Source organism: Gymnodraco acuticeps, unplaced genomic scaffold (assembly GCF_902827175.1).
Source record: "Gymnodraco acuticeps unplaced genomic scaffold, fGymAcu1.1, whole genome shotgun sequence".
Classification (NCBI taxonomy): domain Eukaryota; kingdom Metazoa; phylum Chordata; class Actinopteri; order Perciformes; family Bathydraconidae; genus Gymnodraco; species Gymnodraco acuticeps.
The window spans coordinates 4,264,912-4,272,092 of NW_022990701.1; the positions used below are offsets into that span (position 1 = coordinate 4,264,912).

At 41.6% G+C, this 7,181-nt stretch overlaps 1 pseudogene; it reads right to left on the bottom strand.

Annotated features, from left to right (window-relative positions):
• Window positions 1–1,406: 1,406 nt before the first annotated feature.
• LOC117556148 lies at window positions 1,407–4,462 on the bottom strand (annotated as a pseudogene).
• Window positions 4,463–7,181: the final 2,719 nt, after the last annotated feature.

Genomic DNA, 7,181 nt, shown 5'->3' on the forward strand with positions numbered 1-7,181 from the left:
ACACTATGCTCCCAAATATTAAGCCTTGACCCCCATCTTAAAATGGATATGATCACAAAATGATCTGCATTGTCGGAGGCCTTTTTTCCTCATTATCATGTCAAATTGTACAGCTTTCCTTAGTGTTGAATGCAGAAAGATGACTATATTAGAGTATCAAGTGAAAATGAATATATTAAAGTATGAAGTGAATATATTAAGTGAATTACTCAAACTGCATTTGTATAGGAATGATTATGTCCTATTGGCAGATAACTACTCTAACAGTGATATCTACAAGAGATGTACATTTAACTATTTTCAATTGGTTAGTATTACATTGTGTGACAGTGTGGTGACACTCATTTTAATGAAGACACATTTGTGTATCTTGAAATTCATTTATTTGACAGAGCTGGAAACTGATTGACTTACATACTTGTTTGTGTTTACCCACAGTCATCACAGATGAGCCAAACAGAGTAGAGGATGAAGAAAGGAGAACAGGAGAAAGGGACACACAAGAAGGAGATACAACAGATAAGAACGACAATGGAGACGACAATGAACAGGAACACCAGAACAGACAAGAGTCAATGAGTAACATGACTGATTTAGGGACTGCAGATACAGGGCCAAGGCAAGTGAGACATCACGGCTTTCCATCCAGCATGTTTGGCCAGCAAAAGAGATCATTTCAACCGCAAACAGCAAGTGATGAGGGATTATTATTTCCTCCTTCCATCCCTTTTTTCTGTTTAATCTGATTACTAACAACTTCTAATCATTTGACATAGTTTATGATTTAATTGGAAAATAAAGTGTTTTTAAATAATAAACCCGTTTCTGATTCTGATTCTTTGATTTTTGTTGACATATGGGTGTCGAGAGATGTATCCATATCTCTTAATGTTGCTCTCAAAGTGCACAAGATTGATGCTTTTAACTTCAACATTTAAAAAAATTCTTCCCCCTGGACTCCAGAGGAGGTGAGTTCCCTCAAAATAGCACTTTATCTCTGCTTATGTAACTCCGGTGTAGTGTCTCCTCGGCAACAGATCACTCAGAGCTGGTGATTACTTTCCTGCATTTCAATGGACAGCATAAAAGGACACGTGAGCTGGGTTCTGGTGCTCAGATTAGCTATTGATGATCACGTTGATAAATCATATAAAACCAATCACACAACATGTTGCTGTGACTGTGAGCATTAAACAATTAACATTAAACTAAACAAACACAACAGTACGTTATTGTCCTTATAAAATAAAAACATACATTTTGTCCCCCGAGATAATACAGGCACCTTACCCTCAAGAGATCCTCACGTGCTATGAGAATCTCCCACAGTCCATTGCCGTAACAAAGCTAATGCAGACACACGTTTGTGACACCAGATGGCGCAATTGTGTATGTGCAGTAGAAAATTCGACTGTAGCGCCGCCACTGTGGGCTAAGCCCCGAATGTTTCCAGGTCCAGGCAACGCCCCTGGTCCTTACATATGAATTTCCCACATTTGCAGCAGGTGCTGCAAACTCTTCTGTCCATGCAAAAGTGGCACTGCCTCCCGCTCTTCCGTTCACTGATGAGAGAGGGGCCTGCAGCAGCACCCTGCAGATCTGACACCATTGTTGCAGCGGCTGATGAGCGGGGAAGGCGCCCTCTCTTCTTGATGTGTGGGGTCACCAGCATTTCTCCCACCTCTTCAATGAAGAGCCTCCTCCTGTATGGTTTCTGCTGCTGCCAGGATGGCTCGATTGATGTCCACAGGACGTAGGCGTTGTAATGGGAAATGTCAACCAGGTTGTGGAAGAGGGCAAGTGGCCAGCGATTTGTTCTCCTCCTGCAGGAGTAGGTGGCAACAACCTAACAAAAACAATTTGAATAAATGATTCCAAGCATTTTCTCTCATGATGCAAATATTAATTATTTTATAGGAAAATGCTCATTTGAAAAAAACCTACATATATTTCAGACAAGAATATAAGAGTAAGAATACATGTGTGCCTACCTTATCAAGGTTGTCGACACCTCCTTTGCATCGGTTGTAGTCTTTGATTATGACTGGCTTTCTCTTCATTTCGTCGCTTACGTCTGGACTGCGGTGTTTCGTGCTTAGAAGCAGCACATTCCTGCCACGTCGAGGGATGTAAGAGACCAGTGTGTGGGTCTTCGTAAAGGCAAAGGTGGAGGAGAGGATCGCCTGGGGGAAGCTCAGGCTTGTTTCGGCGAATTGTGCAAACCAGGGCCAGTTTTCTCCTGAGCAGCTCCTCAGCCAGTGTGAAGGACGTGAACAAATTGTCACAGGTAATGATGTGTCCCTGGAGCCCCTCTGTCATCTCCAGGACCACCCTCATCCCCTGGTTGACTTCAGAAGGACTGCCAGCTGCTTTGCCTGTATACACCTGCAGTCTCCAGGCGTATGATGATTTTACATCACAGTTTGCCCAAATCTTTATACCGTATTTGGCCGGCTTTTTTGGCATATACTGCTTGAAGCTGCACCTGCCTCTGAATGGGACGAGCTGTTCATCCACGCAGACGTCGCTGAATGGGCTGAACAGCATCGGCAGGCGGTGCGTCCACATATCCCAGACTTTGCGGAAAGCAGCCAGCTTGTCATCACGGCGCCGCAATCGGGATAGCTTGTCGTCGAACCGCAGTGTTCGGCTGATTTGGTGAAACCTCCTGTGGGACATCGTGGCTCGGAAAATGCTCCGTCCCGATTTCTCACTCCAGAGGCTGAGGGTCGATTCATTTTTTGATCTGTAAACACCGGCCAAAATGAGCAGCCCCACGTAAGCCTGCAGTTCCTCTGTGTCCATATCTCGCCACTCTGCAATTGACCGTCTCCCATGCAGGTTTGTCATGGACACAGGGCCGCCCCTCCCTACAGGCCAATCACGCAGGCTGCATGGGGCCCCGCCTTGCGCAGGGGGCCCCGCCCAGAGGGCCTCAGCTGCTGTGCGCAGTTCTCCGCTCAGTTCTCCGCGCACCCCCCGCGAGAGTCAGAGTGCGGCACACGTCGCTGTGTGGACGGGCCGTGAGAGGTGACAAGAGGAGCACGTTTGTAACCCGACACCGTTGCAATGAATCGACATCTGACCAATCACGGCTTTGATACGGCCACTAGTGCAGGTGAAGAGATGTCGGTGAAAAGACAGTTTCAGTCCGGCGCAAAAAACAAAACATGAAGAAACTAGCGCATCACTCGAAGGTGGGTTATTGTATGAGTCAAATGTACAACTTACGAATGTTGTATAAGTCAAATTGCCAATTGCCATCTTAAAACATCAGCTGCAATTCACGACATGAAGAAGGCAGTCTCTGCAGAGCATATAGGCTAATGGAGATGCAGTTATTTCCAGCATTCTTTATTTAACATTCATTCATTATGTTATGCCTTTTATCTGCAAATGTACAGGAGGAAGAGTGATACACTGTCTGTCTAGTTGGCTTACATAACAGTTAAAGTTTACAGCCTAAAAAACATGGAGCATTTTTCCCCCTTTTATTCATTTTTATGTCAATTTGCACATTTCATGGTGATGCTCAGCCTCTCCCCTTAACTCCTAACAGTCATCATCATGTCAACCACAACACAGATAAATACTGATAGAAATGTGTGTGTAGTTGTTGATACATTGCTGACAGAGGGAACTAGAATACAGATTTAAGAAATATCAGTTTTTGAGCATGTCATAAGCATGTTTTGTCTTGACTATACAACTATATTATAATAAAACAATATAGTATTTGTATTATTGAATTGATTATGATTATCATTATTAGTAGAAGTAGTTTATTTGCATTAATTATGTTTTTATCTTTTTGAGGCTAGTATTTGGCAGGAAATGCAAAATTCACCTGTAAACCCATACTGAACGACATACATGCACATTTACCATTTACCTCACTGTATAAAAAAGTAACCGTTGATAATAATAATAAACAGGAATTATATTTGCAAAGTAGCCTACTTTGTTTCCAAAAAAAAAAGTTCACTCCTGTCGGTTGGGGGGGGGGGGGCCTCATCTCACAATGTCGCTTGGGGCCCCAAGTTGGCCAGGGGCGGCCCTGCATGGACACAATATGCTGCAGGATGTCATCTGTCATCAGCAGTGCAAAGCTGGATGCCGGGTCACTGATTCGGGCGACAGCATAGTGTGTTGGTCCCGGGGTCAAACTTCTGGCTGCTGGGACGTAGCGGAGCGTCTCAGTGTTTGTGGGAGACCAAAACACTTTACCATTTTTTGAAGTCCATCCCGCAGCTGCTTCCTCCATCTCCCCTCCGCTCTCAGTTTCAAATGAGTCTGAGTTGGACTCTAGCTGGTCTGTTCCCACCTCTGAGGCGTCCTCCATGGACTCTGAGGCCTCTTCTGTGTCAGCCTCAGAGTCCACGGAGGAGGATGAGGAGCCATCCTCGCAATCAGAGTGCATGATGATGTCCAGAGCTTCCTGTGTGCTGTAATGCCTTGCCATCTCCAAAAAGACTACTCCTGCACTGATAGTAATACTTATAACCATGGCTGCAGTGCACCTGCATAAACAACCTGAGCGAGAACCAAAACGTTGTTGTTTTTATTATTGAATTAGATTATTACGCAGTGTGGCCTTCTAAGAGAAAAGTCTTTTGAAGTTGGACACGCACACACACACGCACACACACACACACACCATTATCCAACACTAAAAGTGACACACACATATCATTTCAGTAGCAAGTGACCCTTGCAGAAAACAGTAAAAAGTGTGACATTTTGCTGCAGGCTTCAAAGGGTTAAAATTATCGCCATCTTGTAGACAAATGTAAAAATTGAAAATTGAAAGCTAGAAGTTCAAAATGAAATCTTAACATAAAGGAAATCAAGAGTTTATGATAAGATAAATGTGGGGTCAAAAAAAGCATTTTCAATGGTTTTCAATGAGGCATTTTTTGCCGCTAGGAACTAATGTGTCGGTTTTTGTGTAGCTTAGCCATTTTAGGCTAATTTAAAAAACTGATACGACAATTCAATATACAACTAAAAAAGAATATCCTCTGGCAAGTTTGAGCAATATTCATTCAACACAGCCAAAATGGCATGAACATGAAAACCTGAATGGCTGAAAAATGGCCCCAGGGACTCTTAAGGGTTAAGTGTTACATATCAAGAATAACTAATGTTCCCCCAAACAACATTTTTACTTAGATGTTTGCTTATGTAGTCAAGAATATTTAATATTTAAATATTACACCCTGGAGTTTTGGATTCAGTAGGTTGTTCATCTTGGCCAGGCATCTTCTGAAAAAATTATATTTCTGTCCTCTTGAGTAATTTCACTCAAAAAGATATATAAAATACTGCAGCTATGACAGAAGAAAGAATATGTCTTGGGCCTTTTCGAAGTGGATATGCTGCAGGCTTGACATAATGTGATAAAACAATACAAAATGAAACAGGAGATAAATTGAAAAACAGAATAGTTTATTGCAGAGACGTGTAGTATAGTTGTGTCTCCTAATTGCAGCTGGTAGTTTAAATAAGTGTTGATGGATGGCTGAAAGAATAATGGTGTTTTCATGTAATTTAAAGAGTAAATTATGTATGAGTAATTATCCAGGCTGAGGCAGTAATTACCTGAGACATGACATTTTAAATCCAATATTTTTTTCTCCACAACGTGAAACGACAGCTTTAACACAATCACAGTGTACTGACAGTGACATCTGGAAATTAATGAACAATTATCCAGATGACAAAGACTGGAACAGCAGGTATTATGCATGCATTCACTCAAAACACTTTAATTCGTGCTGAACAATGGAAACCTAATGACCAGGATTAGGCTTTTCAGTTTTATCATGAAAGTCTGACATTCACTGACGGGATAAAAAGAAAAGTGTGTTATATTGATGTTTTTGAATGTGTCACATGTGAGTGTGAGTGTAGCCATGCTGGGTCAAAAGCTCCCATAACATCTGGCTAAAGTGTAACATTTTCAAAGCTATATTTCTACAGAAAACACTTTAAAAAAGTGATTTTGTCCAAGGAAAGTTTTGAGTTCCTTCAAAATGACAGAAATCACAATTTCATTAGCAGAAATCTATAAGAGGGGATTGGTCATTTTAAAAGGGTTTCTTTCCTCGATTTGGTTTCACAACTGTGAAATGTAACATGTAAGTTGTGAGAGGGTTAATTAAACAATCTGTTAATTGTGTGCATGTGTAAAGGTTAACAAAATGACTCACTTTTCTGGCAATGCGACGTAAAAAATATCCCGTCTGTCATCACAGCAAAATGCAATGACTCGGATAGGCCTTAGTTAAAAATATTGAGAACATTTCTCAATATTTGGCGATTTATTTTGGTCCGTTTGATACATTTCAGGATCTTTTGGGTATTTTTCTGTTTGGCTTCCTTAAATTCTATCACTGCCTGAAGTACTTTGGACAAATATTTTTGAGTTAAAAGATAAAAATGGAGAGCCTAATCAGACAGTAGGGTTTATTAAAATGTTGCATAATTGCTTTTAAACCAAAAGAGGGAGACATCTACCCTTTTTGTGTAACATTAAAATATGGAGGGGGAGATGAACAAACATTAAATTGTTTACTTAAATTCATTAAACTTTAGCCTGAGGCACAGTGTAAAAGTTTTAGTATTATGTAAGCATGCCTGTGCAGTTTAGTTTGTCATCTATCTGGCTTGCTCATCTCCCCTTATTAACAAACACGCTGCCCTGAAGGCTTTACACCCAGAGAGAGAGCACTTCCTGCCGATAAGATGCCAGGCATCACAACGTTAATTCCACTGTCAGTGTGAACTAAAACAGAAGTGGTTTAATGACGCGACAGCCAGCGGTCCAGCGATGTGTCATGAACAAATCATCAGCTAATGAACCACAAGTTGTTTATATTTCAGTGTGTGATTCATGTGTGTGTGTGTGTGTATATATATATGTGTGTGTGTGTGTGTGTGTGTGTGTGTGTGTGTGTGTGTGTGTGTGTGTGTGTGTGTGTGTGTGTGTGTGTGTGTGTGTGTGTGTGTGTGTGTGTGTGTGTGTGTGTGTGTGTGTGTGTGTGTGTGTGTGTGTGTGTGTGTCAGAGTCAGAGACAGAGACAGAGCGAGTACTTGGCTCATTATTAAATATCAGAGTTCAGCTGTAGGTCCAATCAAAACAGCCTTAGGGCAACATCAGCTTAACCAGAGTCATGAGA